Source organism: Pteropus medius, unplaced genomic scaffold, assembly GCF_902729225.1.
Source record: "Pteropus medius unplaced genomic scaffold, Ma_sr-lr_union100, whole genome shotgun sequence".
Taxonomy (NCBI): domain Eukaryota; kingdom Metazoa; phylum Chordata; class Mammalia; order Chiroptera; family Pteropodidae; genus Pteropus; species Pteropus medius.
Window position 1 is genome coordinate 414,304 of NW_024340695.1, and position 12,388 is coordinate 426,691.

Sequence of the window (12,388 nt, forward strand, 5' to 3'; positions counted from 1 at the left end):
ATCATCTAGGGGTGAGTAAGTAAGCCATGGGCCCACTTGAGATTTCATCCAGGGGTCACGGAACGATTCGTCTCAGACAGTGGACTTGAATGGAGCTTGAACAAAAATAAAGATTTTTTTCTGGTCTTCCACCCCCTGAGTCAGTCCTGTTCAATTAATGTACCACAGAGAACTGGGAAGATGTTTAACATCCTTCTCCCTTACCCTGACATAGATATTTTCTGCTCCTGAAATGCATTTGGGTAAATAAACAATCAAATAAATGGATTCTGGAGCAGCTGAAAATGTCATTATAGAATTTAGTGTAGATGAAGACGAAAGGAAAATATGCAAGCTCTTCAAGGTTTACAGACTGTATGTTAAATGTTACTTTGTCTGGGACAGAGGTAGGTTCCGTAGCGACCATCCTACCAGTGGGCAGGAATTTAGAAGTAAACATTAATGGGACTATTTTTATGCAGTAGAAGAGACATTATGTGTAGAGCCATTGATGGCAGGCACACTGCCACTTTAATAAAATCTTATTTTAAACATCCACCACACTTTATGAGATTGCTTGTAGTTTTTTTTTTTTTTAATGATTTGTTAAGTTCTAAAGTATCCAGTTAGTAACCAGTTTTCTGACGTAGGTTTCCCTAGAGCAGGACAAGGTGATCAGTTCAGAATAGGGACACTCCGCTGGTGAATGGGGCGCTCTGAGGTCAGGTGGAACATCTGCTCTTGAAGAATGTCAACTGGTAAAAATAAATTGTAAATAAAGATAAGGTTGTTCGTGCAGGATGACAAACAAGACTAACAAAACTCTGCAAAGTTCTCGAAGAGTGTCCCTTACCAATGCAATCTTGGGAGTCTTTTGAAGGAAACGGTGATTAGCACAAAGGCAGCAGGGTGTCTGATAATTAACATTTTATTTATGTTTTTATTTGATTAAACCTGCTCATCCCCTTAGCTTCACGAGAGGAGGGACTCCTTGCCTACCAGATGTAAAAGGCTGCCCAGACCTGCAATCATTTGATCTCTTTTCTTTTTCCTTCATGGTCAAGGGTATTTCCCTTGGAAAGGATACTGTCTACTGTCTCTCTCATCGACAACTGCCCCAACTTGGCCACCCACGCTCCCAGCATTGCCATGTCTGTCTCAGGGCAAGGAGTGTGATGGCTTGCTCTGGCACACTCTGGCATACACAGGCCTGGAGCAGCATAAACAAGATCAGGAAATATGGGCCCTTTGAGCTTTGGAGGCACGGCATCTCATATCCTCCAGCACAGGGAACCCTAAGTCCCCTCAGCAAATCCAGAAGTGGTACCTCGGCTCTAGTGAATATTCCTTTTATTTTGATCAATTTTTACTGGTAAGAGCATACTTCAAAGTGCAAGGAAATATAAGCATTCTTACATTGTACCAGGGGCGATTGGTACATGGAGAAAATAAAAACGCAGAAATGAGCGCCAGCATTTGGTCTTTATTATGGGGCCCCTTCTCATTCTTGTCAGCACTGACAGCTCTGCCCGACTACTCTGCACTTCAAAAAAATAAACAGACTTGTTTTGTTTTGTTTTTAGCAGGGGACTGTCAATAAGGATACAGTATCCACAGAGAAGAAACAGAGCATGTACCCTTGATCCAGTTTTCACTTTCGTGTCCATAGGTCCCCATTCTACAACCTCCTTCATCAGAGTTTGTTTTTCAGCATCTTTGTATTCATCTCTGATAAGAAATGTTAATCTATTTTTTAAAAGTGAATGACTTCTGTTTCGATATTTTGGTTCTTACGGTTGGCAGCTAAGGTAGAAATCCAGGGCAGGCCTTCCCCCTCAGAATGTATAACGAGGCAACTGACCTTTCTTCCCTCAGAGAGGCACATGGTCAATTGCTAAAGGTCAAGAGACCATTTAGCAATTGTTCATTTTAAAATGCAGTTAAACTTTTGAGGTAAATGTGCGCACACACACGCGCGCGCACACACACACACATTAGTTTTACTAATGGCAGGCAGCTTTAAAGCAAAGGCAATGAGATCTTTTCATTCCTTTTAGACTGTGGTCCAAGGTGAATATGTTAAATGTAGAGCGTGGGATTTACCTAATGGTTTTCAGAAGCCAACTCCTTAGCTTTGATTAATGCTGCCTCATAATACCAATGATGTGTACCCCAGTAAATCATTAGAACATTTTCCCTTGGTAATATATTAAAGCCATACATTACAGGCTACTGTGGCTCAAATGAAATATTGCTTGGGGGAAAAACACACCCAATTGCCTAAAGGCCAGTTGTGCACACTTTAGTAGAATTAAGTCTGGCTACTTTTTTATGGACTCTGTAGCACTGATACTGTACAGAGAACTTTTTTTTCACCAACACCAAAGAAATGTTCTTCAAATTTTCATGATTCCTTTGTTTCAAAGGTCCAAAACTCTGCTCAAGGACAAATGCACATGAAAAATGTTGAATACAGATTAAAAGTATGGATTTTGGAATCATCAAAATTGTCAGGTTTGAATCTCAGCTCACTTGAGCAAGTCAGTCATTTAGACTTCCTATAAAATGGGGAGTGTGTGGTGGTGGTGGTGGTGGTGGTGGTGGTGTGTGTGACCTTTTAAGGTCACAGAGAAGATGAGCTAAGATCATGCATCTAAAGTGAATAGCTGAGTGCTTAGCACCTAATGAGTTCGTAAGTGGCAACTAGTTATGAATGTTCCAGCAGGGACCTCCTAACCAAGGTTTCTATGCCCAACTTAGAATCTTCCCATAACAATTGCTTTATTTTGAGCTACTTTGAGTGACTAGGTTTGTATAGGAGTCAAGGCTAATGATCCAAGTAATGTCCTCCCATTTGGAAATCGTATGGCAGAGTTGCAGGGCAGTGCTAAGTGGCTGGTCTGGCAGGCCCTGTCGTTAAGCTCTAGCTTCCCCGCCATAAACAATAGGCAGCTTGGCTCTGCAGTTTGAGCACAGAACACCCTGTGCCATAGTGTGGACAGGCTCTCGGGGAGAGAGGAAGTACCAATCATCCTAGTTCTTGTCCTGTGTTTTTGGCTTTCAGTGCTGGAGGTAAAAGAAAACAAAAGAAAAAATAAACAAACAAACTGGAGAGACAGTTTTTTTCAGCAAGTTCAGCTAAAATAATTTGGTTTCAAGCATCCTAGATAATCTCTGCCAAACTTTGGTCCCTTCTGAGGCTGCACTGGTCTGATTTCTCAATCAACAAAACTTATGGTTATCTTTTAGAAAATGCCTCACTTGAGTTGCTGTGGAAATCTACCTGTGCCTCATGTGAACAGCTATGAGAGGGAATCATAGTTTTTGAACATGTAACAGTAATAATACAAATAAGGAATTTTTCTAAAATTTCACTAACCTGACACATCTGTTTTCGTTTTTCTAGAATCTTCTCCAAGCTCTACCCTATCCATACATCACGGTATATAATCATATTATTGCATGGCTACAATCATTAATTTGGATTAATTTTATTAGATAAGTAATATATGAATATATATTTACCGTAATTTAAAACTAGAATTATATAGAGCTAACAGCGAAAGTCTCCATTATCACACTTCAGCCAGTTTTTGTTTTATTTTAATTTAGTTTTTTTAAATGACATCATCTGCAAGTGTTGTCTGTGATTTCCTTTTATTCACTTAATATATCTTAGAATTTTCCATGTCAGGACCTAGATCAACTGTGATAGCCTGCCTGCCTTTTTTTAACTTGACATTTTCATAAAAGTTTCTTCATGTTGCCAGATATTTTCAAAATTATCTGCTTGAATGAGTGTGAGTAAAATTGATATCCACATGGCTTATTTATTAGACACAAAACAATTTATTCACAAAAGGCTAAATGTGCCTGTGAAAATAAGGGAAAAGCCAAATATAACAAAAGCAGACTTTAAAAAAAGAAAAAAAAAAGATGAGCAGTGCTTATTTGATACTGAGTTGGTCGGTGAATCATAGAACAGTTCAATGGAAAGAGAGCCAGCCATTTTACAGATGAGACAACTGAAGCCCTTCCCCACTTCTTCCTGAATGAAGCACAGGAAGTAGAGCATTGTTAAGATCTAAAGATGAGGATCACATGTTAAGAAAGGGCCAAGTCACCAATGACTTCCTTGAATAGTTGTATCAGTTCTGGGCTGCCTACATCTGGACTTCTTACTACATGAGAAAATTAACTATTTGGTTTAGTCACAGTAGTAGGGTTTCTATCACATGCAGCCCACACACTCCTGATACAGCTATGTTCATTCATTCACTTACACTCGCTGAGCATTTATTGAGGTCTAGTCATGTGCCCACAATGTACAGACTAAGCATAGAACAATAATAGTTAGCATTTATGGAGCACTTACAACTTACAATGCTTGTGCAATGAGCTCTACATGTCTTCTCATCTAGTATTCACAATAACCCTCTAAAGTAGGTATTATTTTCCTAATTTTAAAGATGAAGAAACTGATTCTAAAGAGAGATGAAGTAACCCTGTGAGTGGCAGCCATCCAATAAGCTCCAAAGCCTGTCTGACACATAAAAGTGCGACAAACTGCACCCAATTTATCTTTGAGGGAATGGGAACCCAGCACATATTTTTGAGAAACCAAATAATATGATCAAATAACACTCAGTCTTTACCACCACACTGTGAAGTATGTATGATTATTACCATTTCCAAATGAGTTTCGGAGAGAGCAAGTGACTTCAAGGCAATTAATTCAGTTTGACAAACATCTACTGGGCACTGGGTTCTGGAGACTTTGTTAAGTGCTTGAGGCTACACAGCCAAATGAAACAAAGTCTGGCTTGTGAACACTGCTAGGGAGGCAAGACTTTTCTGGAATTAAAGCAGTTGCAGCAGTTGTGCTTTCTCCGGCTGGCATCAATTACTGACTTTCTGTCAGCAGAATATTCCAGAAGGGCTGGTTTCTATAAAATCCCTAGGGAGAATCCCAGACTTTAGATTCTGGGGGAAGGGAAGGGAGGAAATTAGCAAAAGAGACTATGTGAAAGGGCTGTTTTTCAAGTCTACCCAAATCAGGTACAAAATAATGAACTGTCACAGAACACTTTCTATTTGTTAATTGTTCAGTTCTCCCAAGCAGCAGAGGAGAGTGAGAGAAGGGCAACCTTTGCCACGTGATTGGAGGCAGATTTGTTTACCAGATCAAAGCCCATGGGTAATGGAAACTTCAGAGGGGAGAGGGCGGGGCTGTGGGGTGGTGCCGACAGTGTGGACTTCGCTGCATGCATGCGTTATTCTGCACGCTCTGGAGCTTGAACTGCACCACTCGGAAATGCCAACTCCTCTCAGACTTGTCACAGGAGAGTACTGGGGCTGCTGGAAATGCTCAAGGATTCTAAGAATGTTTATAGAGTGAAGCTACTGGATCATGTTCCTCTCCTATACTGTCGACATCTCCTGTTTCTTAAGGGAAAAGTAACAAATTCTTGGTTCCTCTAACATGTGCGTAGCTAATTTTGAAATGATTAACATTTCCTGGTGATAAACTTTCTGAAGGGTTCTCCGTATATCTAATGGTTTCTAAGGGATATGGAATCTATAGTGTTACAGACTGCATGTTTGCATCCCTCCCCCAAATTTATATGTTGAAATCCTAATCCCCCAGGGGATTGGTATCAGGAAAATGCAGGACCTTTTGGGGGTTATTAGGGTGAGTTTCGGCCATGAGCCTGAGGCTCTTGTTATAGGATTAGGTTCCTTACAAAAAGAGGAGAGACAAAGAATCTCTCTCTCTCCCTCCATCCTTTTTTCTCTCTCTACATGCACCAAGGAAGGCTCTGTGAGGACATAACACGATAGAGAACCTTCACCAGAACTCAACCAGGCTGGCACCCTGATCTCTGACTCCTAGCCTCCAGAATTGTGAGAAATAAATTTCCATTGTTTAAGCAAGCCAACCTATGGTATACTGATATAGCAACCCAAACTGACTAAGACGTACACTATAACAATTTTACTGAGCCAAAAGAAGTACAGTTGACCCTTTAATAACAAGGAGTTAGGAATGCTGACCACCACACAGTGGAAAATCCCCTTATAACTTTTGAGCCTATAGTCATCCTTTTGCACCCTCGGATTCAACTTTGAAAATACTGTTTTTGATCCATAGTTGGTTGAATCTGCAGATGTGAAACCAGCAGATATGGAGTGCCTACTGTACTTATTGAAAAACATCCACATATGAGTAGACCTGCAGAGTTCAAACCTGAGCTGTTCAAGGGTCAACTGTACTTCAAAACATTAGTTATAAATGTAGTGCAAGAGGGAAGGAAGGATGCACCATAAATTGACATCCTGCTCATCTCCAAGGAGGGAAGTTAGGTGAAAAGGGGACCAGGAAGACTTTTACTTTAAATGTATTTTTTGAACTTTTCCATATAATGAATCTAAGTTAACGTGTTACTCCTATAATTAAAATAATTTTTTTTCTAAAAGATAAAATTCTTTACATAATACATATTAAAAGTGGTTCTTCCATGCAGCTATTTTAAACTATGAGATTCTAATTAATCCTTTAAAGGAACAACTCAGAATAATACCATGTCTTGAAAAGCAATATTTTAAATGACAAGGTAGTTTGGGATTAGAATTCCCTTATAACTTGGAGGTTGTTTGCACTGGGTATGGACAGATGATACTTTGCAAACAGTGGTTAAATGGTTTGCGAATGCCAAGTACCCAGAGGATAAGCAGCCCCCAGTGCATGCTTGGTACTTTTATTAATATATCTTTTATCCTTTGCCCGCTCTGCAAATGTTAACTGGTTCACTCTCAAGAATGATACGAGTAAGTTCTTACTGTAGTTGTAACCTGAGATACATAGAGAGGTTAAGGGGATTTTTTCACTATAATTTTCTGTGTGGGTTGATTTAGCAGTCAATGGAATAGTCAGGGACTGGGAGACAAGAATTCTGTTTAATCACTAGCAGGATACTCTTTATGTTTTATGACCAGGGTCTCTGCTTCTGGACCAGTCTTGGGGCATGGGCATCTTTGACGAGGCTGGAAGTCACTGTGTCAGGGTCCTGCCTCCTTTGGCCCACTGTGGGTGAAGGTTTTTACAAAATCCTTTCTCCTCCTCCTTGAGAATTTTACCTTCTGTTAACATACTCTCTCACTTTCCCCTGGAAACTTGACAATAATAACTGTGTTATTACTAAGAATAACTTAAGGCAAAAATATCCCCTCATGGAAAATTGCGTCTGGACTGGGAGAATTAAATACATGAGAGGAAGCCATAGCTTTGCACTTACCTGAAAGCAGTGACTTCTGAAAAAAAATATGTCCTTTGCAGGGACCCTGGCAGCTATGCCTATGTGGTTGTTATAAAAGATTTTGGCTCCTGTAGGGCATGAGGCTCCCAAGCCAGGTAGGATTCCACATGCACCCCACGTGGTCTCATTCTACACCGGAACTCTGGAAAACCAAAGAGAAGAGCCCACGGGTGACTATGTGGACTGCTGTGTGGACTACTTTTCTAGAAAAGGAGCACTGCTCTGCTCTGCTGGCAGATATCCTGTCTTATATCCTGATACCAAGTGTGGTTGACTGTGGTTTGTGCATCTGAATATTTAGTTGAGTCCAAGAAGCCTTCTAGGTGGGCCTTATAGCTTCTGCCTTGGTCTCCTAGAGCAGTTGTTCTAGGTGAATCCAACCACCACATAAAAGGACTGACTACTCTGAAATCACCATTTTGCGAGAAGGCTTAAGCTAACCACCATGGAGGGGGCATGAAGAGAGAGACAACTGTCCAGTCCCCGCTAGGGTTCCAGACACGGGAATGAAGAATCTATCGTGTATGTTCCAGCATTAACATGGCATGGTGAAGAGCCATCCCGGATATTACAACACATATACATACAAAGTACTTATACTCAACATATACAAAGAATTCTTATAATAATAAATCAAAATCCAATTAAAAATGGCAAATGGATTGAAAGATAGTTCACAAAAAAAGATATATGAATGGCCAATAAACTCAGAGGAAAATGCTCAACATGGTTAGTCATCAGGGAAATGCAAATGAAAACAAGAATGACATACCACTTCATACCCATTTGACTAGTGAAAATTACACACTGATCATACCAGTGCTGGCAAAGACATAGAACTCTCACACCCTACTTGTAGGAAAGTAAAATGATACAACCACTTCGGCAGTTTCTTAAAAAGTTAAACATGCACCTATCATAGGAACCAGCCATTTCACTCCTAGGCATTATTGAAGAGAAATGAAATCATATGTTCACATAAAAAGTTACACAGGAATGTTTATAGCAGCTTTATTCATAATATTTAAAAACTGGAGAAAACCCAAATTTTCATCAATGGATGAATGGATAAACAAACTGTGATATATCCATGCAATGGAATGCTACTCAGCAATGGAAAGGAATGAACAACTGATACAGACAGCAAAAGGATTGAATCTCAAAACAATTTTGCTGAGTGAAAAAAGCTAGACAAAAAATATATAATGTATGACTTTGTATATAATATAATACAGTATAATAATAAATATAATATAAATTATATATCATAAGATATATTTTATTTAATATTTAATATGTACTAAAAGACATGTGGAACATAGATGTAAGTGATGAAGCACAATGATAAAATGAATACTCTCAATCCCACCACCAAAATTAAGAACTAGAATATTACCGGTATCTTTAAATCTACCCTTTCCCTTCTTTTAAAAATTACTAGTGTGCAGTACTTAATTCAGTCAAAACACTCATATAGATTTGGATGAATAGAAATAGACTTTTAATAAACCACAAACGAGCATCCTTGATAGGTGGTATTCAGTTTTTAATTAAATCCTTCGATGACAGTATAGTTACTTCCTCATCATGCAGGTTACACAGTTATTGACCAGCCCCTATTATTAGAAGAGTCTCCCTTATATTGAACTGAAATTTGCATCTTGTAACTTCCATCCATTATTCTTACCTTTACCCTTAGGAGGCACTGTGGTCTGTGGTTAAGAGTACAGACTGCAATTGAGTGTATCTGACGTCAAATCTCAGTTTAGTCACTTACTGACTGTGTGACCTTGGCCAGTTACTTAACTTCTTTGTATCTTAGTTTCATCTTTGGTAAAATGGAAATAATAATAATATCTATTTTATAGGGCAAGCTAGACTAGATCACTAGTGCTGGTCTCAGTTTGAGGCCTGGTGAGGTTTGATTTAAATTATTTTCATTTTTGTATATTGTTTGATGAGTTAGGAAATACAGTACATTGTTGTTGACAGAAACTGAAAGTTACAATGCCTTTTAAAAGAGGTTCAGTTTTCCTTCAAGTAAAAGGGAAGTGGGCAGTCTAGAGCTGCTATTTGTCTGCTTTGCCCTTTTTAGCACATGGCTTCATGGTCCAAGATGACCAATGAGCTCCAACCACCATTTCAGAGTTTTAGATAGGGAAACTGAAAAAAGGGAGAAAAAGCGTATGCCAGCAACCCTCCTTCCTTTGAAGTAACTTTCCTGTAAATCCCAATCAACAATGCTGCTTGCTTGTTAATGGATAGAGTTGAGTCACATAGCCATCTTGGCTCTAAGGCAGACTGGGAAATGTAGTCTTTTAGATAGAACTTTACCACCCCAAATAAGATTAGGATTCTGATACCAAGAGAGAAGAGATGAATGGATATGGCTCAGGCAACTTGCAGTCCCTGCCGCATGACTGAAGCAGCCAGTAAACAGTGCAAAGTATATAGACATATTTTGGAATCTGGGTTCTCCAGAGAAACAGAACCAGTAGGATATGTATGTATATAGAGAGATTCAATGAGGCCGATCCTTTTAAGGAACTGGACCATGTGATTGTGTGGGATGCCAAGTCTGATATCTACAGGAAGGCCAACAGGCTGGAGACCTAGGGAAGAACTGATGTTGCGGTTTTAGTCCAAAGACATACTGGAGGCAGAATTCTTTCTTCCTTGGGGACCTCAGTCTTTTCTCTTATGGCCCTCAACTGATTAGATGAGGCCCACCCACATTATGGAGGGTAATCTGCTTTGCTCAATGTCTACTGATCTAAATGTTAATCACTTCTAAAATATTACCTTCACAGAAACATCTAGACCAGTGTTTGACTGAGTACCATGACCTAGTCAAATTGACAGATGATATTAGGCATTATACATGGTCACAAATACAAGCGGAGTTAGTTGTTCATACCTCTGTTTCTAGTGGAACTTCAGTGGTTGTGAAGTTCAGTGAGTTCACTAGCCCTGGAGGAACTCACCAGGTCAGGTGAGCCCAGAGCCTTGGCTTGCTAGCTTTTTGCATCTTTTCAGACTAGGGGTTCAGGGTGGGAGAAGAAATACATGGAAATTCATGGGCCACTTTGTACCATGGGAAGCAAATTTTTTGTTAGTTGCAAGACCTAGTTACTTCCACGTTTTATTTCTTACTAACTCCTAAGGCCTATTCACACATTCAGTGCTATAGGCCTAGTCATGACCCACTGAGAGCTGTGTGTGGGTTCCGTCAGCTCTCTCACATGGAACTCCAGTTTCATAGGACTTGGCACAGGCCAGGGGCTGAACAAAGCTATGTGGAAAGCTCTCATTCCTTACAAGTCCTTGATTGTAACTCTCACGTCCTTTCATAAGTATTTCATAAGTATTTCTTCTTCTAAACATACCTGCTTTTAGTTTCTGTTCTTTGTAACTTTGACTATATATTGTCATTTTGGTGGGGGGTTGGGAGGAGGAGAAATATAGTAGAGAACTTTCTCATTTTAATAGATATTAGTGGGCAATGGAGGTAAATGCATACTTTAAACAGTGAAATTTTATGTTTAAATTGAACAGTAAAAGTAGTTTGTTTATATGCACTTAACTCACTCAGTAGAGGAAAGGAATTCTATTCTCACCAGTAGAATTTTTTTGTGTGAGTGTGCAGCTCCCTCCTACTTCTGATCTGAAGAGTTCTGCTGTGGTGACAGCTCATTTCACAGACAACGCAACTGTAGAAATACCAGGCCAGAGGAAAGAGGGTGAAGGGGTAGGCTTAGATATTCTGTAGCTAAATAGAAGCTTTACCACACTTTCCCCCAAATTGTCCAAGTGTGAAGTTTAGGTAGAGGTGATGGGGTAGAAATAGAAAGAGGTCACTATAATGTACTTGGGATTATGGTTAGTGACTTTTTCATCTCACTTTCTTAAGCCAAATAAGTACATCTTATATTAATGGAAAGGGATAGTGGCATGGGGTGGGGTGGGAGGAATGCACTTCAGAACTTAAACAAATTATATGTATTTTTTCGTTTTGAAATTTCCCTTGGTTTCATGGCCCAGCTGCAGAAGGCCACCCAATTAGTTAAGAAGAAAAGAGTTTTGAGATCATGGCTGGTTATTTCATGTGGATTAAAATAGAGGAAATGGCTACAATTGCTTTGCCAGGGGTGTCCAACCCTCTACTAGACTTAAAAAGGCATCTTATAGCATCAGACAACTTAAAAAGATGTAATAAGGGAGCTACTTTCTTTGCACATCTGTTAAAAATATCTGGCTCTGGCATGAGCCCTGGTAACTTTGACAGTTAGTTGGTGGCCCAGAAATTTAAAAAGAGGCAAACCCTCAAGCTGTTGGGCTCATCTATAGAATTTCCTGGTGGCATAACCACCAAGTCCAAAGGCGAAAAGCAGCTGATGCCTTTATGCAGCTGCCCACGTCACTGGTGCTAAGCTCACTCCCAGATAGTAGACTTAAAAGATAGGGGCTTTTGGAGACGCAGGTTCTGGCCTCAAAAAGCAGTCAGTACATCTGAACCTTACTCCAGACAGCCATTCACCATGAGCATCATGGGGGACATCCAAGAGGCTTAATCCCTCTATTACTGCTTCATCTTTTTTGTGGTACTGGGCTATTAAAGAGATGTGCCCTGTGGCAGGTTGCATTTTCCAAAGATGTATTTTACAGCATCTTTCACCTCACATGTTTGTCTGCGACGTCACTGTCAAGAGGAATAGTCTCTCTTCCCTGCCCTTGGGTCTAAGCTGGCCACAGTTGCTCACTTGTAGCCAATAACAACTTGCTGGAGGTGCTCCTGGGTTGGGCTGTGTAGGCCACACAGCTTTCTTGGCTCTCATGGAAGCCATGCTTTGTGGAAAACTCTCCTGAAGTGTTCCCTCTCCGAGCCAACTGCCATGCTGTGAGGGATCAGAATCACATGGAGAGGACACACGTGTGTGCTCCTGTTGACAGTCCTGATGGAGGCTGGCCTTTGCGTCATTTCAGGCTAGGCACAGGACATGTGAGTAAAGAAACCTTCAGGTGATTTCAGCCTACAAGGGTTTTTCCAGCTGAGGCCCCAAACATCATGAAACATACAAAATCCCTGCTGTACG